Genomic DNA, 27,093 nt, shown 5'->3' with positions numbered 1-27,093 from the left:
TTCCACATCAACCGATTCTCTGGATACCAAGTGAGTGTCCTAAATTCAACTGCATTCTGACACTATCTACCTGGAATTAGTGTCAGACCCCACAAGTTAAAAGTCCTACAAGACTACCCCCACTTCAGATGCTACTCAAAAGTCCAGGTGGTTGTCATCCATTCATCCCTGCTCCTGACCAACTGGCTATAAATTGGAGTTTCCCATGATCCCCTCCTTGCAGTCAATTATTTGCTAAATTGGCTCACAGAACTTAGGAAACACCTGTGTTTACCAGTTTATTATAAGGGATACAGATGAACAGCCAGATGATGGAGTACATATGGCAGGGTCTGAAAGAATTGGGGTGTGCCACCCCACTGACACACGCATGTAGTCATCAACCCAGAAGCTCTGTATTACCTATAGTTCAGGGATTTTTATGAAGACTTCATCACATAGGAATGATTGCTTACAAACTTAAGCTCCAGATCCTCTTCCCATCCCAAAGGATGAGGTGGTGGGAGCGGGACTGACAATTCCAAGCTTCTAATCACAGCTTGGTCTTCTGGTGACCAGCCCCCAACCAGGAGCCCACTGGGAGTCACCTCACCAGAACAAAAGATGCTTTTATCACCCAAGAAATTTCAAGGGATTAGGAGTTCTGTGTCAGAAATTGGGGTCAAAGACCAAGTATTAGAACAAAAGATGTTACTAGCACCCCTAATAGCTGAGGAAATTACAAGGGCTTTAGGAGCTCTGTGCCAGGAAATAGGGAAAAAGACTAAAATATGCATTTTTTATTATGAATCACAATATGTTCTTAAAACATATTTTAGCTGGAGGGGTGTGTGTGTGTGTATGTATGTGCACTTTTCTCTTAGTACACTTGAAAACACAACTTTGCTGTCATCCCACTTCTATTGTTGCTGTTGAGACCTATTGAATGTATTGCTGCTCCTCTGAAGGCACTATCTCTTTTCTCTGATTCCTTTTCAGATCTCTTTGTGATTGTTATTCTGCAGTTCCACTATGCTAAGTACCTTTCAGACTTACTGTATATGGATTTCTATCTTTTGAAAGCTTGTGAAAATGTTCAGCCATTATCTTATCAAATATTATGTCTGTCTTATTATTTCTTTTCTTCGCTTCTGAAAGATTCGTTACACCCGTATTAAACTTTATTATTCTACATTTCTTGCTTCATAACTTTGCTTTCAAATGTTCCACGGCTTTCCCTTTCTATGAGGTATTTTGTGTAAATCAAGAGCTATACTCCTATTCAGTGATTCTCTCTTTAGTCATGTCTAACATGGGTGGTGTCAAATTCATTGATGCAGATTTTTATTCCAATTATTACATTTATTTCTAGACATTCTACTTCATTCTCTTTCAAATCTCTTTAGACATTAAAGTTTGTCTATTTTTTTAACATTAAAAGAATTTTAATTCTGTGTCTGATAATTCCAGTATCTAAGGTCTTTGCAGGTCAGTTGCTATTGTTTGTTGTTTATGCTTATTCACCTCACAGTACCTTGTTTCCTTAAATGTTTATTATATTTTTCTGTGAGCTACTTGTTTTCGTTGGAAATTTATTTGAGGAAATTCTTTGATGTCTGAAATTAGGGCAGATTCTTTCCTAAAGGATTTATACTTACTTTTGTCAGATGCCTGGAAAACCACTAGTCCAGTGTCCCTTGACGCTAAATTTTTACCTTGAGTGTGTTGTTGTTAGAGTTGTTGTTTTAACTAGATAGTTTGAATCTGTGCTGCAAGTGAGACAGGAATTAAGCAGGACTTATTTTACAGGACCCTGCTTATAAGACAAAGTGCAAAAAAGAAGCCAACCAAAACCCATCAAAACCAAGATGTGACAAAAGTGACCTCACTGCTCATGATACATTAATTGTAATATATTAGCATGCTAGAAGACACTCCCACCAATGCCATGACAGTTTACAAACACCAAAGCAAAGAAATTACCTTATAGGTTCTAAAAGGAAAAAGAACCCTCAGTTCTGGGAAATCCTCACCCTTTCCCTGGAAAACTCATGAATTATCCACTGCAGCTTTATTAAGTCATCAAGAAATAACCAAAAAAATAGCCAATCAGCAGCCTATGTGGGTTGCTCTGCCTACAGTGTAGCCACGCTTTCATTCCTTTGCTTTCTTTATAAACTTGCTTTCACTTCGTCAGCTTGGTTTTGAATTCCGTCCTGCGTGGAGTCAAGGACCCATGTGGCTTCCTGAGCTGAGCCCCAATTTTGGGGTTTGCCCTGCCCCATAAGTGTATGTGATACAACTTTGCAGAGGCGGGTTTTCCCAGCTCTGTTCTGCACCAGGAAACTGAGCAATTTTCCTTGCAATGCTACAGTGTGGTAATGGGGGACGTGCATATTGCTGATGGAATGAAAGCCAAACTCTGTACAATATTTAAAGAGGTTTATTCTGAGTCAAATATGAGTCACCATGGCCTACAGCACAGCCTCCAAAAGTCCTGAGAACACATGCTCAAGGTGGTTCGGTTACAGCTTGGTTTTATACATTTTAGGGAGACAGAAGTTATAGACAAAGACATAAATTAATACATTCAAGGTATACATTGGTTTGGCCCAGAAAGGTGGGACATCTCAGAGTGGGAACTTACAGGACATAGGTGGATTCAAAGATTCTCTGATTGGCAATTGGTTGAAAGAGCTAAGCTCTGCCTAAAGAGTTGAAGTCAGCAGAAAGAAATGCTTGAGTTAAGATAAGGAGCATGGTATAGGCCAAGGTTCTTGTTAGGTAGATACAGCCTCCAGGTGGCAGGTTTCAGAAAGAATAGATGGTAAATGTCTCCTTTTGCATCTTAAAAGGTGTCAGATTCTCAGTTAAATCTCTTTTTGATCAGGAAAAGACCTAGAAAGGGAAGGAGCTTCTCTACAAAATGCAGATTTCCCCCACAAAAGAAGGCTTGGCAGGACTATTTCAAAATATGTCAAAGAAATATACTTTGGGGCAAAATATTTTCATTTCCTTTAGGGCCTGTTGTCATGTGTTGCTATACCAGAGTCAGATCAGAATTTGGTATCTTATTGCCACAAAAAGTCTGTTTTGTCCGTCTTATGATCTCTATTTTAATGATAATTCTGGTCAGTTGTGCCTAAACTCCAAAGGGGAGGGTATAACACATCTGACCTCTCTTCCCATCATAGCCTGAACTAGTTTTTCAGGTTTCTTTGGGATTCCCTTGTCCAAGGGTGGAGGGTTCATTCAGTCGGTTGGGGGATTTAGAATTTTCTTTTGGTTTACAATGTGTTTCCACGCCAGGCCTACACTAAGGGTGGGGTTCTTCAGGGTACCATATTTGAGGGAAGAGGGTCTCCCAGGATGTCCCACTTTGGCTGTCCCATGCTTTGCCTCCTGCCTCTGGTGCTCCCAGAGGCAATGAAAGCTGAAGCTCAGAATCAAGCTTGGCAAATGTGCCCAGGCTAAAAGCTGACTCTGTTCACTTCTCTCAGTTCCCACTTCCCCTCAGATTTTGCCCTGTGTATTTCTTGGTTTCTTGCCAGCTCATCAAAACTTTTTAGTTATTTTCAGCAGAAAGGTTGATTCGGCTAACTAGATTGCAATATTGCCAAAAGAGATCCCTGCAGAGCTTGTTTTTGTGAAACATAAAGAGAAGAAAATGATGTTTAATAAGATGCACAGGTTGGTAAATAATGCTCTGCTATTAATCTTGTGAACAGGTATTTCAGTCATCTTATGTGAGTCAAGCACAAAGTGACTTTTCCTTTCTTCTCAGGTAGCATGAAGTGTTACAAGTCAAGCGTGTGACTTTCTGAAAAAAAGAGATAAAAAGACATGTGAAGAAGGAAATGGATTACAGAAATGAAAGAAGGGTTCTTTCCCTTGGGTTAGAATTATAAAATTTCCAAGTGAAGGTGAATAAGTCTATACTAGTGTCGAACAAGTATAGGAGTAAAAACAAATAATCCTGAATAAATAACATGAATCTTTTGACACTCTTAAATTGGCCTTATTTTAAAAAAAATAGATAGAGTTTATCTGCTAACTTTTCCCTAAGTGCAGACACAAAAAGAAAACTAAGCAGGAATCCTTTTCTCTTTCACCCAGATGTAAACATGATTTTTGCCTAGTGAAAGTGGTAGGTACCAGAACGAAGTTCTCTTAACTTACCAAAAAATAAGCAAAAACACCCAAGTGAGCATCTCCTTTCCAAAGAACACTATGCTAAGTCACTCCCCCGTGTATGGATGGCTCCCCTCAGAGACAGGTAGACACTGAGCTTCCTTCCTTTGAGGAGAACAAGAGGTAAACAGCAGGTGCCACCAGACTGGCCTGGAAGGCAAGAGACCAGTAGGTGGGCTCAAGGCCTTATTTTCAAACTTATGAATTGAATTTGATGACCGTTAGGGTCTCTCTCAGCTTATTAGATGAATAAACAATAGGGAGCTTTTCTGTCTTTTGTTTTTGCAGGTCTGAGGCTCCCATCTAAACATCAGCTGTTGTGAACCTCCTTGCACACACTGGGGAAAGATGCCCATCTGTCCTTCCTCTTCAAGGTCTCTGCACACACCTTAGCCTCTCCCACAGTCCAGCACCCCTTTGGTCCTGTTCTCAGTGAGGGAGAAAGGAAGGAAAATCATTTGGGAAAAATTCAGACCGCAGAAGTGGCCTGCCTGAAAAGTCACAGTAACAGGCAAAAATAAAATAACTTGGGAAAAAAACTCAGGCTGCACCTGCAAACAGATAAGCAAACGGGGTCCAGCACAAAGGTTCTTTGTTCTTTGTACAATTAGTGAGCTCCTAGGAAAAACTTTCCTCCCCTTTACAGGCACATACACGGTGGGAACTTGCACAGGGAGGAAGGGGACTTACCTAAAACAAACCCATAGTTATACAAACAAGAGAAGCAGTGCTTTGTGCTTGCCTGGAGACATACCCACAGCTGCATAAGAGAAGAATTGCACAGACAGATTTACTGGTAAGAAAAGTTACTCAAACAGTTACAGGGAAGAAAGCAGTTTCTTACAAAAAGCTTTTAAATTCAGCTGTAACCCGGCAATCCACTTGGACTCCCCTCTCTGCTGCAGAACGCTTTCTTTTTTCGCTTATTCAACTTTGACTCCAACCCCACCCTTACGTCTGCATTCCTTAATTTTCTTGGATGTAGGACAAAGAACCCCAGGGAAACCGCTACATTAAGGTACGTTGGTGAGACTGCAGCATCAGCATGACGGCACAGTATTAGCTCAGATAGACTGCATCCTCTAGGATATTTCTACAGAAGAACTTTTGTGAGAGAGTGAGTGGCTATGGGAAGAGGGTTTTCTAAATGTGGTGGGGTTTGAGAACGGAGATGTTAGGCTCCCCTTTGACCCTGAGCTAGGCAAGTGGCCAGAGGGATGAGAAAGGTTAGATTCTCTAAGTCTAAACTATTAATAATATCCTCACATTGGAAACTGGCCATGGCTTTCATAGCTTCTCTCACTCGAAGTCATATTGCATGACATGGCCAGTTTAATCTTCCAAACATTGTTATTAGTACCTAATTCTCCTGTCTCAAATCAGTTGTGGCTGCCTTCTGCTTGTATAATAAAGTCAAAATACCTTAGCTTGGCTGGCAGCGTCCTCTGGGAGTGAGCACTAATTTATATCTTCCCAAAGTCCTGATGTTCTATAAATGCCTGAATCCACACCTACCCTTGAGCTTCCCACTTCGTACAAGTATTTCCGCTTAATTCTTTCTGTAAAATATAGTGGGGTTTTGTTCTGAAGTTGGCTCCTTAAGAAGAGGAAGTGTTTCAGGACAAAGGCAGACAGCTGTCTCTGCTATTAAGGCTCTTTGATTTGGCTCAGTACGTTCCAGTCTTGCTTCCGTAAACCATCCTCATTTGCAATTGTGTCATCCACCACCTGAGTCCCACTGTGATTACCTATTTCTAATCTCTACACCTGATTCTGGGGCATTTCAAGGTCTAAGTGGAAGCACTAGGATGCCTTTCTTTCACTTGAAAGTTTTTAGTTTATTAATCCACACAGTGTCTGCAGATAACATCATTGCAGCATCTTTACTCCTTTGGCTTTTTGCCAGCACCAACATTGGCCTTTGCCAACCCCCCGAGTTTCTTCATTCTATTCTTGCATTCTTCTCACTGCTTTCTTGAGGTCTTTTTCTTCTCATGGAGGCAGGCCATGTCTTGCAAGTCTATGTTTGGGTTCATGATTCTTTACATAATCCAAAAAAATCATAAATCACACCAAAGTCAGCTATCTTGCCACCACCAAAATAAGTTCTGAATCCAAATACAAAGATGACATCCAGTGTGGTCTTGTATATTTTGACTAATGTTTCCAGAATTTCTGTCTTAGGTACTGTTGCCTTCCCAGTGTTAATGATATCTATGACCATTTGTTTCCTTTGAAGTATTTGGTTGGTTATGAGTTTCCTGGTCCAGATAGTTACTGTGTCATTCATGATGGCAGGTGATCTGCAGACAGCCAGGGAGGAAAACTCAGGAGGATGCTTTAAATCAGATGAGTCTATCTGTTTCTGAGCCCCAGATTGACACTTACCTAGTATGTGTGTGTGTGTATATATATATATATACACACACACACACACGCACACACACATTATATGTGGTATTCATTAATTCTATCTATGGCTATGTAACAAATTACCCCCAAACTAGCAGCTCAAAACAAGAAATATTTAAGTAATTATTATTATTACACACAGCTTCTAAAAGTCAGAGATTTATAGGCAGCTTAGTTGGGTGGTTCTCTCTTAGGGTCTCCCATGAGGTTGCTATCAAACTCCCAGCTGGGACTGAAGTCATCTGAAGGCTGGACAATTCACTTTCAAGTTCATTTGTGCAATTATTGGTAAATCTCCATTCTTTGCAGGGCCTCAGTTCCCTCTACAGGTTGCCTGGGTATCCTCAAAAGCCAATGATGAGAGAGAGAGAGAACAAAACAGGAGCTGCAGTGTCTTTGGACCTTAATCTTGGAATTCATACATCCGCATTTCTGCCATATCCTATTGGTCACATAGATCTGGGAGGGTACTATGGGTGCGTGTTCACACAAGGACAGAGGGATGTTTGTGGTCATTTTGGCGGCTTGCTGCCACACCCAGCCATGTTTTTATGCCTCCCCATACACATTCTAACATCTTTGAAATTGGGGTGCTTCTTATAATCAAAGGTATGTCATAGTTTAATTGGCAAAAATCTCTAGTTAGTGGTATATAAAGTAATCATGTGTCTTATAATTGTGATATCTTATTCAGGGAACTATCCCATAGGGATAGGAGGCTTCCTGACTCCTGGCTACCTGTCTCGACCATGTTGCTCAAGGTCCCATCGAAAGCCTAGTTGCTGTCCCACCATGTGATGCTCAGCTCCTTTTCTATGCCCTTGCCCACACTGATCCTTCTGAGGTGACTTCTTCATAACTTAAATGACTAAATCAGGCCTAAATCCTCCAGAAGCTTTCTCTGACCACCCTAGAACACCATAGTCTCAGTATCCTCTGTAGTCCCATAGCACTTGTTAATGATTCCATCCATTCGGTGCTTAATTTTGTACCTTATAGTAATTGTTGAGGTTTCATGTGTACCTACTTCACATGTACATGCTGTGTATATGCCCTGTGTGAAGAATAAATGTTGCTGTATGCATTTGGAGTCCTGTTTTATTTTAAAGCAGTATTTTGGGACTCTTCATAAAACAACAACAACGAACTTCTGCTCCTTGGGTGAAATTTTATAACTAATCTGATAGACAAAATTATAATAATCAGAAATGTACAACTGTACAAACATGCATAAGTCAAAGATGCAAAGGCTGAGTCAGAGCACCTCAGTTTCCAACAGTTCATCTACTTCATGATGGTTTTGTTCTCTGTAACATCTAAGTTATAAGATTTATTTGAACATGACTTCTGTGCACTCCATTGCACCATGGGGTGGGGAAAAGGTGTCTGGTCTATTTTTGCCCACAAAAATAGGATTTCTTTCTGGGAACAGGGTTAGGAACAAAAGATTAGTACCTAACAAAACTCTTGTAAGTGGTTTAACTTATTGTCTTATAATATTTTTCAGGATTCATTTAAACAAGTGAATTGATTTTATCTATCTATGTGTCTATCTATCTATCTAAGTTAAGGGAGGTTCAACAGAATCCATGTTATAAGAAAAAAAGTTGAGGGAGGGTAAAATGTATGAACTTCAAATAAAACTAACTAGAAATCCAGCAGACAGTATTGCTAAATTTGGGGATTTTCTTTCAGCTCCTTGGATCATTTACCATCCGCTTCCTCAGAAAACAAGCAGTTCAGGATTGTTGCTGGAAATGCGTTGGTAAGGCCCAGCCCAGCTCTATTCTGTCACTGGCTCAGAAGCACTTCTATCACCAGATATATATAAGAAAAAATGAATCATCACTTCTACCTCATATCACATCCAAAAACTATCTAGAAATGGAATATAGGCTTACACACAAAAGCTAAAATTATAAAAGCTCTTTAAAAAGCATAGGGCAAAAATCTTTATATATTTGGGATAGGCAAAGTGGGTTAGGCCATGTAGACTGTTCACTGGGCACCACTTTTCAATTCAGAGGGGCAGGAAGTAAGGCATTCCCTTTCAGTATTGGGTCTAAGCTGTACTGACCTACCTAGCCCTAAATACCTGACACATTTAACTGAATTTTGTTGGTATCTATTCTCAGTAGAGGTTAGAGCCCAAAAAAGGTGATGATTCACTGGCACCTCCTCTGATATCTAAGAGTGCATGGATCTAATGTTCTTTAGTTCTTCCAGGCTTGGGAATAACTATCTTATAGATGATATTACAAGGGTGGATAAGATAGTGTCTATAAAACACTCTGAGATCTCTAGAAGTATGATATCTAAAATTCACAAGGGATCACTACAGGTAACTACTCTTCACAAGAAAATGTTCTGACTTGTTGTTTCCAAGACTCTGTCTTCCACATATATACTGGGATGTCTGTTGTCTTACTCTATCTTGTGCTGCTATAACAGAATGCCACAGAATGGGTAATTTATAATGAACAGAAATGTATTTCTCACAGTCCTGGAAACTGGGAAGTCCAAGAATGAGGCATTGGTATCTGGTGAGGTCCTTGTTGCTGCATCATATCATGGTACAAGGCAGAAGGGCAAAGAGAGGGAGAGACAGAAAGAGGCACACACTCATCCTTTCCAGGGTCAAATTCATCCTTTTATAATAAACCCACTCCCACAATGCTGTGGTTTGAATGTGTCCCCCAAAGTTCACATGTGGGAAACTTAATTTCCAATGCAACAGTGTTGAGAGGCGGGGTCTTTAGGTCACCAGGGCTCTGCACTCATGAATGGATTAATGCTATTATTGAAGGAGTGGGTTAGTTATTGTGGGAGTAGGTTCCTGATAAAAGGCTGAGTTTGGCCCCCTTTCTCCTTTCTCTCACCCATGTGGTGACTTCCATCATGTGCAGGAAGGCCGTCACCAGATAATGGCACCCTGTTGTTGGACTTCCCAGCCTCCAGAACTGTGAGAAATAAATTTCTTTATAAATTACCATCTGTGGTAGACTTTTATAGCAGCACAAAACAAACAAAAATATGTAATAACGAACCCACTCCCATAATAATGACATTAATCCATAAGGGCAGAGCCCTGATGGCCTAGTCACCTCTCATTAGACCCCAACACTGTTGCACTAGGAATTACATTTCCAACATATGCTTTTTGGGGGACACATTTAAACCATAGAATCTGTGTTTAAACATTTATAGTTAGTTTCAGAGTTGGTGGGTGACTCAGGGAACTGGTAGGTTAACACAATATACACGATATACCCTGCCTGTTCTGTGCCCTCTGCCTTCCTCCCTATTGTCTAGCTCCCCTTGAGCATGATGACAGGCAAAATTTGTTCAAATAAAGCAATTGAAGAACTCTTCTTTTAACTTGGTCCCTGAATGTCTAAGTCCCTGAAACATGAAATGGAGACATGTCTTCAACTCAACAACATCACAGCCTCTATCCCTTGCACACCATGGGAAGCACTAACCATATTCATTAGGGATCTAGTTGCAGAGTATATATCAAAGGAGGAGGATAGAAGTAAGGGAAAACAATTATGTTTAACAAATGAACTAAAACAATTATGCAGTCACCCACTGAGTAGAGAGCTTTGAGCTCTGCTTCAAACGGGTTATGAAATAACTGAGAAACTGTATTGCAATTGAGCTAGACAGCTATTTCAGAGGACTCTTTCACAAGATAAGTCAACCAACATCACTGGTTAGAGAAATCTAAAAGGTGCTCTGTTATCAGATCTCCTGTGAGTCTACAATTAGCAATTTTTTGTAATTTTTAGAAGTTAAATAATATCCATACGAAGACATTAAAATGATGCCTCTGGTCATCTGGTGACAGTTATATTTGTTATAATTTTTGACTGTTCAGCATCTCCTGGCCATTCTTCCTATGTTGAAGAATCTCCCCTATTTTGCCTTGCCTCCCCAAAGTAGGAACCAGAAATGTTCTTTCCCATCCTTCCTTGGCAACTTTTGGAAACTCACCTCCTCATGATGGGCAAGACTTCTTATCATGTGGCTGGAAAGAAACATCTATGACATATTTATTCCATGACCCATGTATCATTTTGTAGGCTGCCAAACATTCAGCAGGCAAGTGAATGGTCCATTTATTTGCAAGCTTGGGCTGATGCTTCTTACCTCTAAAAGCTAAGAACTGTCAGGCCTGGCGCGGTGGCTCAAGCCTGTAATCCCAGCACTTTGGGAGGCCGAGACGGGCGGATCACGAGGTCAGCAGATCGAGACCATCCTGGCTAACCCAGTGAAACCCCGTCTCTACTAAAAAAAATACAAAAAAATAGCCGGGCGAGGTGGCGGGTACCTGTAGTCCCAGCTACTCGGGAGGCTGAGGCAGGAGAATGGCGTAAACCCGGGAGGCGCAGCTTGCAGTGAGCTGAGATCCGGCCACTGCACTCCAGCCTGGGCGACAGAGTGAGACTCCGTCTCAAAAAAAAAAAAAAAAAAAAAAAAAAAAGCTAAGAACTGTCATTGCTACCAAAGATTGGTACAGTTAAGCATGGGCATGTGTCCTAGGTCAATCAGACACATTCACATGAAGCTTCAATGGGGAAAGAAGAAACAGGTACCACATACACCTGTTTCTAAGGAGGATGGAGGCAGAGTGTTGGAGCCTCACAGCAAGCATGACCATGGTTCTTTCCAGGCCCACAACTGGGGTATTACTGCAGTTTCTCTGGAATGCCTTGTGGTGTCGTATGTCTAGCTCTGTTGGGGGCACAGCTATAAAACCTGACTTTGAACTCCTTGTGTTCTTTAAGGTGCCTGATACTCTTTAATAAAATTCTTTCCTGCTAGTTAGAATGCTGAGTAATACACAATGCTTTTTAGAAGCTAAATAAGAGAATATGTGACTATTTTAGAAAGCTGTTAAAAGTTCATGCCAGTTGGGCGGGCACGGTGGCTCATGCCTGTAATCCCGACATTTTGGGAAGCCAAGGTGGGCAGATCACCTGAGGTCAGGAGTTCAAGACCAGCCTGGCCAACATGGTGAAGCCCCATCTCTACTAAAAATACAAAAAATTAACCAGGCGTGGTGGCATTTGTATGTAATCCCAGCTTCTTAGGAGGCTGAGGCAGGAGAATCACTCAAACCCAGGAGGCAGAGGTTGTAGTGAGCCAAGATTGTGCCACTGCACTCCAGCCTGGGTGACAGAGGGAGACTCAGTCTCAAAAAAAAAAAAAAAAGATTGTACCAGTTGATGGTGGCAATAGCAGTACTCAGCTTTTAGAGATAAGAAGCATTGGCCCTAGCTTGCAAATAAACAGACCACTCACTAGCTTGCTGAATGTTTGGCAACATACAAAGTAATACATAGGTCACAGAATAAATGTCATTGACTTTTCTTTCTAGCCACATGATAGGAAGTCTTGCCCAGGATGAAGGGGTGGGTTTCTAAAAGTTGCCAACACCACTCTTAGTGCAGGAACTCACTGAAATAATCCCTGTGTCCTGTACTGTAACATTAGACATTGGTCCATGGGGAGGGCAGACACTCAATTGGTGATCAGCCACTGAAGGCTGCAAAAGACTTCAATTGAGTATAAATATGATCCAGGAGAGAGAGTGCATGGAAGTGACAGACGTGTGCTATGATTTGAGCCCTTCAGCTAACCAGCTCAGAAAATATACCCTCCTTCCATCTGCAAGGAGCATATTACAGAGTGAAATGATTGTAGGATTCCCCAGACAAATCCTTTACTATAATGTCTTTCTACAAATATTAGACAATGAACAAACACATAGAGCGAGTCACCTGCAACTTGTCAAAACAGTTTATAATATTTTGCCAGATATTGCTAATTCCAGTTTGTGGGCAAGTATTGATTTTTTTAGGTAGATATACCTTTGGCACCCTAATAAGTTCACCTAAAGTTAATTTTGAGATTCTGTGCCAGATAGGCACTCTTGGGTCAAACAAAGTCTACCAATCTCAGGAGATCAGAGCCCAGTATAGGAAGACCTAGTGAAGCTGAGAAGGAGGTCTCCACGTTGGCTGCCACCCTGGCTGGCACTCAGGCACCTGGAGAGTTGTCTCAAGCCATGGGTTCTCTTGGGGTCACTCTCAGCAGCAGGCACCTGCCTGGCTCTCACGCTCAGTCATTGCTGTGATTCGGCTCCATTGTCCCTTCTTCCTCCACTCCTGCACTGTGAATTACCTTCCCTCCTGTCTTCAGAATTCCCTCTAGTTTACGGCTTCTGCTTACTCATAAACACTTCTGCCTTATGGCTTCAGTTGAGTGCCTTTTATTTGTGTATTTCAGCTTCTGCTCCTACTCCTGACTGCTAATATCGATGACAGCAGTTATCTTCAAATTCCTCATAAGGGGCTCCAATGACTTCATTTAGCCACTCTGCACAGCAGACCCCATTAGTCAGAGCTCTCCAGCTGTCCTCCAGAATACAGACTTGAGCCCAGATAATATGGTAGATGAAGTGGTGTGCCTTGCTTCACCCAGGCAGTTCCCCTTTTGTGTTCCATACTGCACTACACCTCACAAATGGGTGCTTGTGCTGTACTGGTCAGCTCCTTCTCATATATTAGAGCACAGAAAAGAGATAGATAGCTAGATTGTGAACATTCTGAACTTGCAAGTAACAAGTTGTGCAGAGACTATCTGGGCAGATTGTATTTTCCAAAGATAACCTCACCAATATATCCCATCCTGCATTTTCTCCTTAGAGTTGGAAGTTGACACTGTTGGTGCATGGTCCTTCCTGTTGAATCTAAGCAGGCCTGTGACTACCGTGGAAGGGAAGCTTCCTGACTTCCAAGGCTGACTCATAACAAGTGGTAAGGCTTCCACCTATCTTCTTGGGGTCCTTGCTCTTGGAATCCAGCCATGATGCTTGTGGAGGTGTTTCTGCTCAGTCCTCGCTAATGTCCTGGTTGACAGCCAGCATGAACCACCAGACACACGAGCATTCAGATGACTCCATCCCTCAGCCCCCAAGCTGCCCCAGCTAATGGTCAGTGGAGCAGAGACAAACCATCTCCACCAAGTTAAGCACAAATTTGCAAATTTATAAGAAAAACAAAAACAAAACAAAACCAACTCCATCTTAATAATTTAGGTTCGGGGCACTTTGTTACCCAGCACTGGATAACTAAAAGTATCTCTTACCATCTCCCCAGTGATCTTATCCCATCCACAGATCCCCCTCTTTCCTGTATGCTCACCATCATCATCTCCACTGGCTCCTTAACCTCAGCCTTTAAATGTACTTTAGCAGCTTCCAGCCTAAAGGAAGAAAAAAAAATCTCTTTATCAAGTCAGATCCCTTCTTTCACTCTTACCCACTAGCTCTGTTCTTTCACATTCAAATTTACTATAATGGTTATCTACTCAATGCAGCTACCTTTAAACTCCTCTGAGCTACTCTATTTACAGCAAGCAAGCATTTTCCCTCTGCCCAGTGAGCTTTTAGTTGCAAAACCAATGGACAACACTCAATATTTATTTTCCTCCTTGTCTAACACCACATATCTCACTGTGGGATGTCATCTGCTCATTTGCTCCACTACTACCAAAATGCCTTCAAGTCTTTATGCACTGATGTGCAACTCTTATGTACTAATGACTGAGGGCTGGAAAACAGCTGGGAGGAAAGACAGAAATGTAAACCAAAGAAAATGACTGAGGCAAGTCTCAATCAACTTAGAGGTTTATTTTGCCAAAGTTCAGGATGTGCCTGGTGAAAAGGAACACAAATCACAGGAACATCTGTGATTCGTGTTTGTTCCAAACAGGGTTTGAGGACTTCGATATTTAAAGGGGAAAGAGTGGGCAGCAGAGGAAACAAAAAGAATAAAAGGGGGGAAGGGTAAACAAAAGGTGGCATGTGGTTTCTTTTGAAGCTCTACAGATCCCCATATTTCCTGTATCTTCACCATCATCCTCTCCACTGGCTCCTTAATTTCAACCTTTAAATGTACTTTAGCAGCTTCCAGCCTAAAGGAAGAAAAAAAAGATCTCTTTTTTTTCTTGTTCTTTTTGAGGCTTTGATTAGCACTCATCAAATCCACATTTTATATGTTAAAGGAGTGAGTTGAGGACCACGGTCAACCATGCACTTGTCTCATGTTCAGTGAGTTTGCATTTTTATATAAGATAAAGTAAACAGATACCAGGGGAAGCAGTCATGAGACATGCATTTGTCTCAGGTGAGTGGAGGGGGGATTCCTAGTCCTGCCTGTCCTGCACCTGTGAAGATAAGCTCTTAATTTACATTGTCAGGGTAAAATTCACAAGAGTTTCAGAATAAAGATCTTGGGGCCCCCAAAGAATTTCCTCATGAGCAAATTGTGAGAGAGGCCACCTGGGGAGGTATGTGGCCTTCTATCTTTGCATCTATCTACTTAGGAACAAAATGAAGGCAGTTTTTGTGTGACTCAGTTCCAAAGCTAAACTTTTCTCTTTGGGCATAGTTTGGGGTCCTGAATTTTTTATTTTTCTTCCATGTAAACAAGTTAGGATTTATTGAAAGACTTCCAAGTGCCAGGTGCCTGTCTAAGCACTGTCAAGCAATAAAATTTCAACAAATTCAGTTTAATTATCTAATTGGCTTTTATTAGCAATTCATGAATCGGGCAGCATCACATTTATTAAATAAAAAGGTGCTCTAATGAGCTGAGCAGAGGAAGTTGGCTTTACAGAGAGCAAATGACAGAAGAAAGCAAAAACAAGGAACAAAAAACAGATTGTTCATTTTAAAATTATTTTCCTTGTAGGGTTAAGGCAGATGGGAATTCATTATCACACTGCTTCAGGCTGACCAGGCCCCTTTGGATTGATTGCTGTGAATCTTGTTTAGTAAAATGTCCCATGTCTAAGTTCAGTTTCATTACATGGCACCCAGCATGAGTGACTCCATTCTGGTTTGGTTTGGTCTGGTCTGCTGGAGATTAGTGCGTGAGCTCAGTCAAAAACTATAGACTCTTATAAATTTCATTTCACAGCACTTTTGCCTAAGTTGATAGTAAAGAAGGAAAAGTGTAGTAGAAATGTGGTAGCTGGCCCTGAACTGGCTCCCAAAGATCCTCACTCCTGGAATCCATGCACTGTCCCTTTTCACAGTGAATAGAGCCAACCCGTGTGACTAATAGGATACTGCAGAAGTGGTGGTGCGTGGCTTCTAAGAATAAGTAATAAAATGCATTGCAGCTGCTGCCTTGGCTTCTGGGGAAGCCAGCTGCTGCATAGTTAGATCACTCTGCAGCAAGGTCCCCAGCGAGGAACTGAGGCCTCCACAGCAGCTGGCACCAGTATGACAGTCACAGGAAAAAGCCACCCTGGAAGTGGATCCCGTCACCCCAAACAAGTCTTCAGATGGCTGCCAACTCAGCCAACATCCAACTCAGCCTCACGAGAACTCCCAGACATGGTGAGAAATAATAATGTGTATTGTTTTAGGCTACTGCATTGCGGGTATTGATTATGCAACAGTAAACAATTACTACAAGAAGTCGGGTTCTACCGTCAGAGGAGCCGGTGTTTGATTTTCACTTGATCACACGGCCACATGTTAACTTCCCCAAGCCTGAGTTTCCTCCTGCAAAAATGACAGCACCCACTTCCTGCTGTCATTTCGGGGGTTACATTAGATAATCCATGTAGAATGCTAAGCATGATGCCTGACATACAGTAAGCTTGCTGCAAATGTTAGCTCCCATTACGATTATTACTCCAGCTCTACCTATTCAAATTTTTGTGCGGTTATCAAGACGTGATTCTTATAACAGCATTTGAACATAAAAGAAGTGATAGTAATGAAGGGACCCACTTGGATCCACCCCAAGACGGCATAAAGATTACTTTAAATTGAAGACATTTGAAATACAGCAGAGGCAGAAAGAAGACTTTCTGGAGCTTCCCTTATCTGAATAAAGGCAGAGACTTCTGAGAATAAATGCCCTGTCCTGGGAAGTTTCCAGCCAGGAAGGAGGCTGACCATTAGAGAAGGTGCATAAACAAACCTTATCAAAAACCATCTACCTTCCATTTGTCCTCCTAGAACAAATCTTCTATCTTTACTCCATCCTCACCCTCACCCTTTCCCTTCCCTGGTTAAGCTGGCATGTAAGCCCGTACCCCCAGCTGTTCAGTGAGTTCATCAGTACTGAGTACTCCCACAGACAAGGCAATCAACTTCATCTTTTCTTTTGTTAATATATCAATTGTCAGTTAATTTGCAGACCCCTGGTATCTGGACCTAAGTTAATAGAGGAAAAGGTTTTCTCCCAACAGTAATATAGCATCTCCAAGGAATGCCATAGGTATCAAAATAAAATAGAAATAATAAAGGAGTACCATTATTAACTTGGATTTAGAGAAACTTAACCCTAGAATCCATTTTGTCCAGTTCCCTGTGTGATGTAGAAACGGAATTCTGCAACTTCTGTCAAGGGCTGAGCAGTACTTTTAAGCCACTCTGAGATAAGAAATGTCATATACATGCTAGAACCAGTGAAAACTGGCTGCTGTTAACAAGGAGATCTTTCAGAAAAACTCTTCTGAGCCAGCCTATGCCTGCCGCCTACTCTCTTGTCTTCAATAGCTGATTAGCCCTTCTAGCTCCCAATTCTGTCTTTCTCTCGGATTTAAGATTTCTGGATGCCCCTAATTACCCTTTGCAAACAATATATTTCACATTACCATCTTGCGGTGCAACACCGGGTAAAACTGTTCAAATCAAGAGAACTCTCATTCCCACCCCAAGTTTCGGGAGATTCGTTCTTTTCCTGCTACATTATTCCCGTAGAGAGTCCTGAGATGCCCCTGCATGGCCTGTGCTGGTTCCTGACATCTGCTCCTGCCATCAACCCGCTCCTTCTAACTGGGAGGTAGTGAGAATGCAGGTAGAGGTGGCTTCTCTTACTGTGGCCACATAGCCTTCTAGGGGAGTCTGTAGACCTCCAGCCCAGAGTGCCAGGGAGATCTAACTGACCTTGAGATGGGCAGGCCCATAGTGCCACCCAAGAAGGGCCCAGTTGGCAGTGCAGTCATGCCTCTCCCCACAGGTACCCTTGCCCAGGACTGGACGATGTCCCTAGGCACCTCAGGCAAGCTAACTGGGCTACAATTTGGTCAGCATTGTAGAGGTGTTGAAAATCCCAGTGGCACACCTCATACAGGAAAACACACCCAGTGCTTAATAGAACCCACCTTCTTCTTTTTTTTCCATTTTTTAGAAAATTGTGGAAAATATACATAATATAAAATTTGCCACTTGTTATTATGTACGGAACTGGTGGGTTATTGGTCTCACTGACTTCAAGAATGAAGTCGCGGACCCTCGTGGTGAGTGTTACAGCTCTTAAAAGATGGTGGGTCCGGAGTTTGTTCTTTCTGATGTTCGGATGTATCTGGAGTTTATTCCTTCTGGTGGGTTCACGGTCTTGCTGACTTCAGGAGTGAAGTCTCAGACCTTCGCAATGAATGTTACAGCTCTTAAAGGTGGTGCACCTGGAATTGTTCATTCCTCCCGGTGGGTTCATGGCCTCGCTGACTTCAGGAGTGAAGCTGCAGACCTTCATGGTGAGTGTTATAGCTCATAAAGGCAGCATGGACCTAAAGAGTGAGCAGCAGCAAGATTTATTGTGAAGAGCAAAAGAACAAAACTTCCACAGCGTGGAAGGGGACCTGAGCAGGTTGCAGGTGCTGGCTCTGGTGGCCTGCTTTTATTCTTTTCCTTTATTTGGCTCCACCTACATCCTGCTGATTGGTCTATCTTACAGAGAGCTGATTGGTCCATTTTACAGAGTGCTAATTGGTCCGTTTTACAGAATGCTGATTGGTCTGTTTTGACAGAGTGCTGATTGGTGCATTTACAATCCTTTGCTAGACAGAAAAGTTCTCCAAGGCCCCACCCAACCCAAAAGCCCAGACAGCTTCACCTGGCAATCCCCCCCCTCTAAACAGGACACCCTAACTGCGGTTGGGAATTTGACTGATGACTGCTCTGGCTAAGAGCTATCACTGCTGGATAGGGGTGAAGAAGGGGCCCCGCAGTTGTAGTGTCCTCCAGAGGGGAACTCTTTAGGCCAGTGGAAGGGTTAGCAGGTTGGTCCAGGGGTCCTCAGTAGAAGTTGTTAGTTGAACTCATTTGGGGTTCCATTTGTAAAACCATCTGTAGCTTGATGGCCTCGATTCTAGAGGAAACAAATTTGACAAGAAGGTTAAAAATACAGGGCCTAAAGGTGAGTAACAGCAAGATAGCTGCTATGGGACCTAGAAAAGGGAGACGCCATGTTGCCCAACTCCAGAGGTTGGTATAAGAGTTTGAAAGGCGTTGTCTGATTTCAGAAGCCTTTTCCTGTAAATGCTGGGCGGCATCTCATACTATCCCTGACTGGTTAGTGTAAAAACAACACTCTTCCCCTAAGAAGGTGCAGAGTCCTCCTTTCTCAGCAGTGAGGAGGTCTAGGCCTTGGCGGTTTTGGAGACTCACTGCTGCCAAAGAGTTTATTTGGGACTGTAGGGTAAGGATAGATTTTGTTATTTCTTGCAAACTGTCTGAAAAATCCTTTGACAATGTGTGGTAGTAGGATAACGAAGTAGATAAACTGGCTATTCTGGTTCTTATAGCAGTAGCCATTCCTAACCCTATAAGTAGGGGTATTAGTTGTATGGCTCTGCACTGACGGACTTGAACTTTGAGGGGTACTGATAGGGTCTGATTTCCTGGGGCCATGTTAATGTTGGGACTTAGAAAGACTAAGGTGCAGGTGCCTGTCCAGTTAGTGGGGAGGCAGCTATAGGTTGATGTTCCACGTAAGAATATACCTTGGCTGGGTAGACAGAACTGGTTGTGTATGTTAAAAAGGTGTGTGAATTTGTTGTTTTTGTTTTCCCATACTCCTAGAGTACTTGCCAAGGTAGCTCCAGTGAGTGGCTGGAAAGGGGTGTTGGGAGCAAACTGAGTGGCTCCTTGTATTCTATTTTCCCATTGGAGAAAAAAACGTTTTGTGTCTACTAGGAACCATTTGAGAGAGTGATTGAAAGAGGGGATGAGAAGGCATTCACTAGTGGTGGGGACGCTGCTGCAGGGGGTGCAGGGGTGAATGGTCATGCAGGGAGTATGTTTGCTATTACAAAACCTGGACTGTTTGTTAAGCTGGGAGGAGGTGATGATTTTGGGGGCCCTGAGAAGCATACAAGCCATCTGAATGGAGCTGTTTGGGTGACTCAGAAGTTACTATGATTAATTGGGGCTTAACGTTGTAGGGTGTAATTACACTGATGGGCTAGTAGGTAATAGTAATAGGTAGTAGTAAAAGCTGGATTGCAGCTTTTACGTCCTGTTAGGGTATTCTTGGTCCTATTGAAGATGGGAAAGTCGGCTAATGATTGCATATTTGGAAGTCAGAAAGGGTCTTTTCCTTCATAATGAGGGTGGTAGGTTAAGTCGGTAAAGACCCAGTTTTTTTGCAGGAATGGGAGTGGCAACGTAAGCAGAGGTTGATAGAGAGATACAAAGCCAACAGTCATTTGTCAGGGAAGGATTGGACTGGTTTAACAGAGACTGGGTTAAGTTGAGAGTCTTGTAGAGGCAATTAGAAGCTAGTGGAAGGGGAGGGGTGATTGTATGAGGTATCCAAGGAAGCAGGAGGGATAGATAGGTAAAGAGTAAATAGGAAGGTAAAGAGTAAATAGGAAGGTAAAGAGGGCGCTTTGGAAGACGAGATCATTTTATCCAGGCTGAGTTAAAGGTAGGAATAAATTGCTGTCAGAAGGAAGGAAGATAGAAACAAGGTTAATGTGCTTAGGATTTTCATCCTGGTAGGAGCTACAGTATATAGTCCTATCACAAACAGTATGGTTAGTATGCTGCTTAATAATATGATGAAATAGTAAAAGGATTCCATTAAAAGGGCAAGGAGGGGTGTTAAAGATACAGATTATGCAGGTTTTCACTTACCCTCTTTAAGGAGGAAGGGGTTTTTCCTCAGGATCAGTGGTAGGAACCTTTTTAGTCTGGGATGTTTCCTTCCGAAATAGGAGATGCAACGGTTTGCATGTGTATCGAGGCTGGCCTGGCTGATCTTGGGACTCCTGAGCTGACAGTCCTGCAGGTTCCTCAGGGGATGTCCAATGTTTAACTCGGGTGTGGTGAATCCAAGATTCCACTCCTGCCACCTTAACTGCAGTTGCGGTAGAGAGGATTACTGAGTATGGTCCTTCCCACAAAGAGTCCATGGATGGGGAGGTAGAGGGGAGAGATTTGACCAACACTAGGTCTCCTGGTTGAAACAACCCTGTTCCCTTTTCTCTGTGACGTCCTTCAGGTAGGTTTTTAAGGTTTTGTTGATATTTTGCCAAAGAAGTTATATCATTGACCAAGTTGGCCGTTTCCTGATCAAGTAGGAGGTCATTTGTGAGAAAAGGTTGTCTATACAGCATTTCATATGGACTGAGCCCCATTTTGTGAGGAGAATTTTGGATTCTCAACAAGGCCATGGGCAAAAGAGTAGGCCATGGGAGATTTCTTGTGTTAGTTTCCTTAAGTGCCTTTTGAGTGTTTCATTTGCCTTCTCCACCTTTCCTGAGGATTGTGGCCTCCAGGCACAGTGAAGGTGATATTGTATCCTTAGCGCCCTGGAAATTCCTTGAGTTATACTGGCTTTAAAAGCTGGACCATTGTCACTCTGTAAGCTTTGGGGAGACCCAAATCTAAGAATTATTTCATGAATTAGGACTTTAATCATTTCCTGAGCCTTCTGTGTCTTGCAGGGGAAAGCTTCTATCCAATTTGTAAAGGTATCGACACAGACCAATAAGTATTGAAATCCCTTTGACTTAGGCATATGAGTGAAGTCTAACTGCCAGTCCTCTCCAGGATACTGACCTATTCTTTTTTCCTCCAAAGGAGCCTTACGATGAACCAAGGGATTATTCCTTTGGCACACCTCACAGGCTTTGACTACCTGTGAGATGGTCTGGAGGAGATTTGGCTGTAAATAGGGATGTGGCCTTGAGTGTTTTTAATACCCATATGAAAAGTTTTCTGGAGGCTTTTAAGTATTTTCCACTGGCTGGTTTCATATATAAGCACCTTTCCTTCTTCTGTCATTAACTACCCTGAGGGGAGAAAACTATGCCCCTGTGAAAGTCCCCATTCTGTTTCAGTGGGGGAATACTGGGGCTTAATCTCTTGGAAGGGGTTGTTCCACACCAAGGGTCCTTCAGTAGGTATTTCTAATGGGAGATTCTGCCTGGCAGCAATTTTGGCCTCAGCATCTGCCTGACAGTTTCCTTCTGCCTTTTCTCCTTCACCTTTCTGATGGCGTTGGCAGTGTAAGACTGCCACCTCCTTGGATTTTTGCACTGCATGCAATAACTCCATAATTTCCTTGTGGTGTTTAATGGGGGCTCCCCCAGAGGTTAGGAACTCCCTTTCTTTCCATATTGCAGCATGGACATGTAGGATTAGATAAGCATACTTGCTATCTGTATACACATTTATCCTTTTTCCCTTTCCCGGTTCTAAGGCTCAGGTAAGTGCCACTGGTTCTGCTAACTGGGCTCTAGTCCCTGGGGGAAAGGCTTACTTTCAAGTATGGTTACATCACTAACTATGGCATAACCTGCCCTTTGTATCCCATTCTCTACAAATGAACTTCCATCAGTATAGAGGTTAAGGTCAGGATTAGCTAAGGGGACTTCTAAGAGATCAACTCGGGTGGTATAAGTCTGGACTATAATTTGTTGGCAGTCATGCTTGATTGGTTCCCCATTCTCTGGGAGAAAAATGGCAGGGTTGAGGGCCACGCACATATGTATTTGAAGCACTAGTCCTCAAGGAGTAGTGCCTGGTATCTAAGTGGGCAGTTGTCTGATAGCCATAAACTTCCTTTGGCATTTAGTACGCCACTTACATCATGAGTAGTCCAGACAGTGAGATCCTTTCCTTGTATTGTTTTGATAGCCTCTGACACTAAGACGGCCACCACCGAAACTACCCGTAAACAGTGAGGCCAGGCTTTTGCTACTACATCAATTTCCTTACTTAGGTATGCCACTGGTTGTGGGGTTGTCCTACGAGTCTGAGTAAGGAATCCAAGAGCTATCCCTGCTCTCTCTGTGACATATAAAGACAAGTTTTGTCCTGTGGGAAGGCTTAAAGCTGGAGCTTGTACTAGGGCCTTCTTTAAGGTTCTGAAGGCTGTTTCTGCAGCACCTGGTTCCCATTCTACTAGTTGAGTATGTGCCCTCTGGGTCTCCTCAATTAGAGTATAGAGGGGCCAAGCTATCTCGCTGTATCCGGGGATCCATAGTTGGCAAAAGCCGGTGATTCCAAGGAACGCCTCAACTGTTTTAATGTCAGGGTGAGGATAAGCCAGTATAGGCTGTATTCCTTCCTTGCTGAGGGCCCTGGTCCCTCTGACTAACATTAGGCCTAGATATTTAACCTGCTGTAGGCAAAGCTGGGCCTTCGACCTAGACACCTTGTACCCTTGATTGGCTAGAAAGTTCAAGAGATCTAGAGTAGCCTGCTGGCATGAGGCTTCCGAACTGGTAGCCAAAAGTAAATCATCCACATACTGAAGGACCAGAGTGCCTGTACTTGAGAAGTGGCCTAGATCTTGAGTCAGTGCCTGACCAAACAGGTGAGGGCTATCCCTAAACCCTTGGGGCAAGACCGTCCATGTAAGTTAGGATGTGTGGTCTGTGGGATCCTCAAAGGCAAAGAGAAACTGGGAGTCAGAGTGCAGGGGAATACAGAAGAAGGCATCCTTGAGGTCCAGAACAGTGAACCATTCTCCTTCCTCTGGTATTTGAGAGAGCAGGGTATAGGGGTTGGGTACAACTGGATATAGAGGAATTACTGCCTCATTGATGAGTCTAAGATCTTGCACTAGTCTCTACTTACCATTCAGTTTTTGTACTCCTAGTATTGCAGGGACTGCTGCATTTCCTTACTAAGCCTTGAGCTTTTAAATGTTTAACAATATCCTGTAATCCTTTATGAGCTTCAGGCCTTAAGGGATATTGCCTTTGATAAGGATAAGTGGTGGGGTCTTTTAACCTGATTTGGACTGGGTGGGCATTTTTTGCCCTTCCAAATTGTCCTTCTGATGCCCAGACCTCAGAGTTGATTCCCTCCTCAAGTAGGGGACAAAAAATGGGTAACTTGTTCTCCGTATTCATGTAGACAATTTTCCAGCTTTGGCTAATATATCCCTCCTTAATAAGGGTGTGGGACTTTCAGGTATAACAAGAAAGGCATGTGAAAAGAGCAAAGTCTTCCAATTACAACTGAGGAGGTGGGAAAAATATCTGGTTACAGGCTGTTCCGGGATTCCTCAGATGGTAACGGACCTTGAGGACAGTCGTCCAGGGCAGGAGATTAATACTGAGAAGGCTGCACCAGTGTCCAAGAGGAAGTCAATTTCCTGGCCCTCAATGGTTAAACGTACCTGGGGCTCAGTGAGGGTGATGGCATGAGCTGGCGTTTGTCCCAGGAACCCTCAATCTTATTGTTGGATCATCTGGTTGGGGGCTTCTGACCTAGAGAACCTTTGTCCTCTGGGGCTGTGCACCTTCCAGTGATTGCCTCGACATGGTGGACATGGACAAGGGGGCAGCTTGTTTCTCATTGGACAATCTTTTTTAAAGTGTCCTTATAAACCATACTGATAATAAGCCCTACTGGGTGATTGGCCTGCTCCATTTTCTGTGCTCTCTGAACCACTAAGGTTTGTTTGTCTGAGGGCCATGACTAAGGCTTCAGCCTTTCTCTGATCTCGATTTTCCTTTTGGGCTTGTTCCTCTCAGTCCCTATTATAGAACACTGAGGTTGCCAGGTTTAATAATGCCTCCAGATTTTGTTCAGGGCCCAGGGTTTGCTTTTGGAGCTTTCTCCTGATATCTGCAGCTGATTGGGTAATAAACTTATCTTTTAGAATCAATTGACCTTCGAGTGATTCAGGTGACAGGGGAGTATATTTTCTAAAGGCCTCCCATAGCCACTCGAGGAAGGCAGAAGGATTTTCTTCCTTTCCCTGAGTTATGGTGGACATCATTGAATAATTGATGGGCTTTTTCCTAATTCTCCTTAGTCCTTCTAGAACACAGGTCAACAGATGTTTATGACTCCAGTCCCCATGATCTGAGTCAAGGTCCCAGTGGGGATCCATAATGGGGATGGCTTGCTGACCCGTAAGGAATTTGTCCCTTTCTTTGGCTGTCATTCTATCATTTACTTGACTAAGATACCAGGTATCTCCAAACTCTCGGGCTGCAGCCAAAGCAGCATTTTTTTCATTAAAGGCTAGGGTTTGATCTAACAATAGCATGACATCTCTCCAAGTGTGATTGAAGGTTTGCCTTAGACCCTGTAGGACATCTATGTACCTATCAGGATCATCTGAAAACTTCTCCAGGTCTGTCTTGATCGACTTTAAATCAGAGAGGGAGAAGGGGACATGTACCTGGGTTGCACCAAATTCCCCTCCCCCTACAGCTTGAAGGGGACACAACTGATAGCTCGGGGGTCTTTGTGGTCCTTTGCAGATTTCTTTGCTTATTTCCTTCTGGGCAAGGGAGATTAGAGGAGGCTTATCATTAATAGGAAGGGGAGCTATAGGGAGGCTAGGATATGGAGGTAAGCTGAAGGTCCTCCTGTGGGATGTAAACTACAAGCTTTGCATAGTTGTGTATGCAAAATCGAAAAATTGTTTTCAATGAAAATAAAGCTTGGACATAAGGTATTTCATTCCATTTGCCTTCTCGCTTACAGAAAAGGTCAAGCTGCAGGATAGTATTGTAATTTGTACTTCCCTCAGATGGTGATTTTTCCCCATCAGAGAGGGAATATTGGGGCCAGGCTGTAGTGCAGAAAAAAATGAGCCACCTCTTTTTCAAGGTTTGTGGGTCAAATTGGTCCTAATGGCTTAGGATGCATTTCAAGGGTGAGCCTGTTGATGCCTGAGTGTTTCCCATCTGAAAGACAAAACCACCCACGGTTTTGATTTGTTTATCCCCTGCCCAAGAACCCGCAAAGGTCCCTGGACCCTGCTGATCAGAATAGTTGCGCTCACCACGCAGCAGCAGAAACACCTCTTGCCCAAGAACCCACAACAGTCCCTGGACCCTGCTGATTGGAATAGTTGCGCTCACCAACGCAGCAGCAGAAACACTAGTTTTCCTCCTAGACCACAAGGAGGACTGAGAAAAATTGGATTTAGTGGCCCTTACCGACGTATTCTTGAAAAACTGTTAGAGTCCTAACCATTCTCCTGTTAGTATTGGGACCTTACCTGTGTCCTATAAAGATGTTATGCCCCAAAAATGAAGTGGAAGGCCATACCCTGAGGGAGGGAAGGGATCTCCAGGGTTGGAAGAGTGACACCTTTTGTCCTCACTTATATGAACAGGAAGGATACAATTTCTGAGGCTCTCCATATCCTAGCTTCAGGAATAGCTGTTGTTAGGCCTGCTTGGCTGAGGAGGGATCCTAAAATTCCAGGTACTCCCTGCTATGACGGGGCTTTGGGCAAAAATTATGTCTTTCAGATTGGTGAGCCTGGGTGCCTAAAGAAGGGAATAAAGTCCTGGAGTTTATAGTAGAAATCATTCTAATAGGAGAAATTAGAAAAGTACCAGAGACAAGGAGTAGTTTTTAGAAGCGGGACTAGCCTCGGAGAAGAGAGGTGGGAGGAAGTTTGTCTGACAGGCATTAGGATCCAGGGGCAATGGTCAGGATAGATGGGCAAGTCTCACTTGGGTGACGTGCCTTTGAGAGTTCTGCTCATGGCCACAGGGTAAACCAATTTGTTGTCGTGACCCCGGAGCTGAATGGCTTTCCTCTCTGTTGACCCTCAGCTTAGCCTAGAAGTACAGGAAAAGTGGAAGCTGGTTCCAGGCAAACCAATGCTCCCAACTTTGAAGAGTCTGGGGTTGTTAGAGAGCCCCTTCCCAGAAAGCCTGACACCCATGTCTTTAGTCCTGCGGCCTTGCTAGTTGCTTTTAACTAGCCGACAGGTGCTCGGTATTTAGCCCCCAAATTCTAAGGAAAAATAGGACAGAATAGCAAGCGAAAGGGGTCTGATTGTACTCACCACTTGGCGATAGGCGATGGTCCCTTTGTGGTTGCCAAAATATGTCCCAAATTGGTGGGTTCTTGGTCTTGCTGACTTCAAGAACGAAGCTGCGGATGCTTGTGGTGAGTGTTACAGTTCTTAAAGACGATGTGTCTGGAGTTTGTTCCTTCTGATGTTCAGATGTGTCCAGCGTTTCTTCTTTCCAGTGGGTTTGTGGTCTCGCTGACTTCAAGAGTGAAGCTGCAGACCTTCACAGTGAGTGTTACATCTCATAAAGGTGGCATGGACCCAAAGAGTGAGGAACAGCAAGATTTATTGTGAAGGGCAAAAGAACAAAGCTTCCACAGCATGGAAGGGGACCCAAGCAGGTTGCCACTGCTGACTCCGGTGGTCTGCTTTTATTCCTTTATTTGGCCCCACCCACATCCTGCTGATT

The 27,093-nt window shown here is 43.1% G+C and overlaps 1 protein-coding gene and 1 pseudogene across 3 annotated transcripts in view; one reads left to right on the top strand and one right to left on the bottom strand.

Moving 5' to 3' along the window:
• The window catches only part of LOC105499154 (component of oligomeric golgi complex 2), a 98,594-nt gene that overhangs the window by 2,374 nt on the left and 69,127 nt on the right, over positions 1 to 27,093 (top strand). The window contains exons 2-5 of one of the 3 annotated variants that reach the window (XM_071074496.1): positions 4,459 to 4,544; positions 4,817 to 4,966; positions 8,278 to 8,347; positions 13,296 to 13,406. The gene's annotated coding sequence lies outside the window, so the exon portion shown is untranslated. Of the gene's footprint in view, positions 1 to 4,458; positions 4,967 to 8,277; positions 8,348 to 13,295; positions 13,407 to 27,093 lie in introns of all 3 variants that reach the window. The other 2 variants (XM_071074489.1, XM_011771634.2) reach the window with 2 other exon arrangements.
• On the bottom strand, positions 6,054 to 6,460 carry LOC112423147 (small ribosomal subunit protein eS24-like; annotated as a pseudogene).

The sequence above is a fragment of the Macaca nemestrina genome, chromosome 1, assembly GCF_043159975.1.
Source record: "Macaca nemestrina isolate mMacNem1 chromosome 1, mMacNem.hap1, whole genome shotgun sequence".
Classification (NCBI taxonomy): domain Eukaryota; kingdom Metazoa; phylum Chordata; class Mammalia; order Primates; family Cercopithecidae; genus Macaca; species Macaca nemestrina.
The sequence above is the reverse complement of the archived record's forward strand: the minus strand, read 5'-3'. Positions and strand labels throughout refer to the sequence as shown.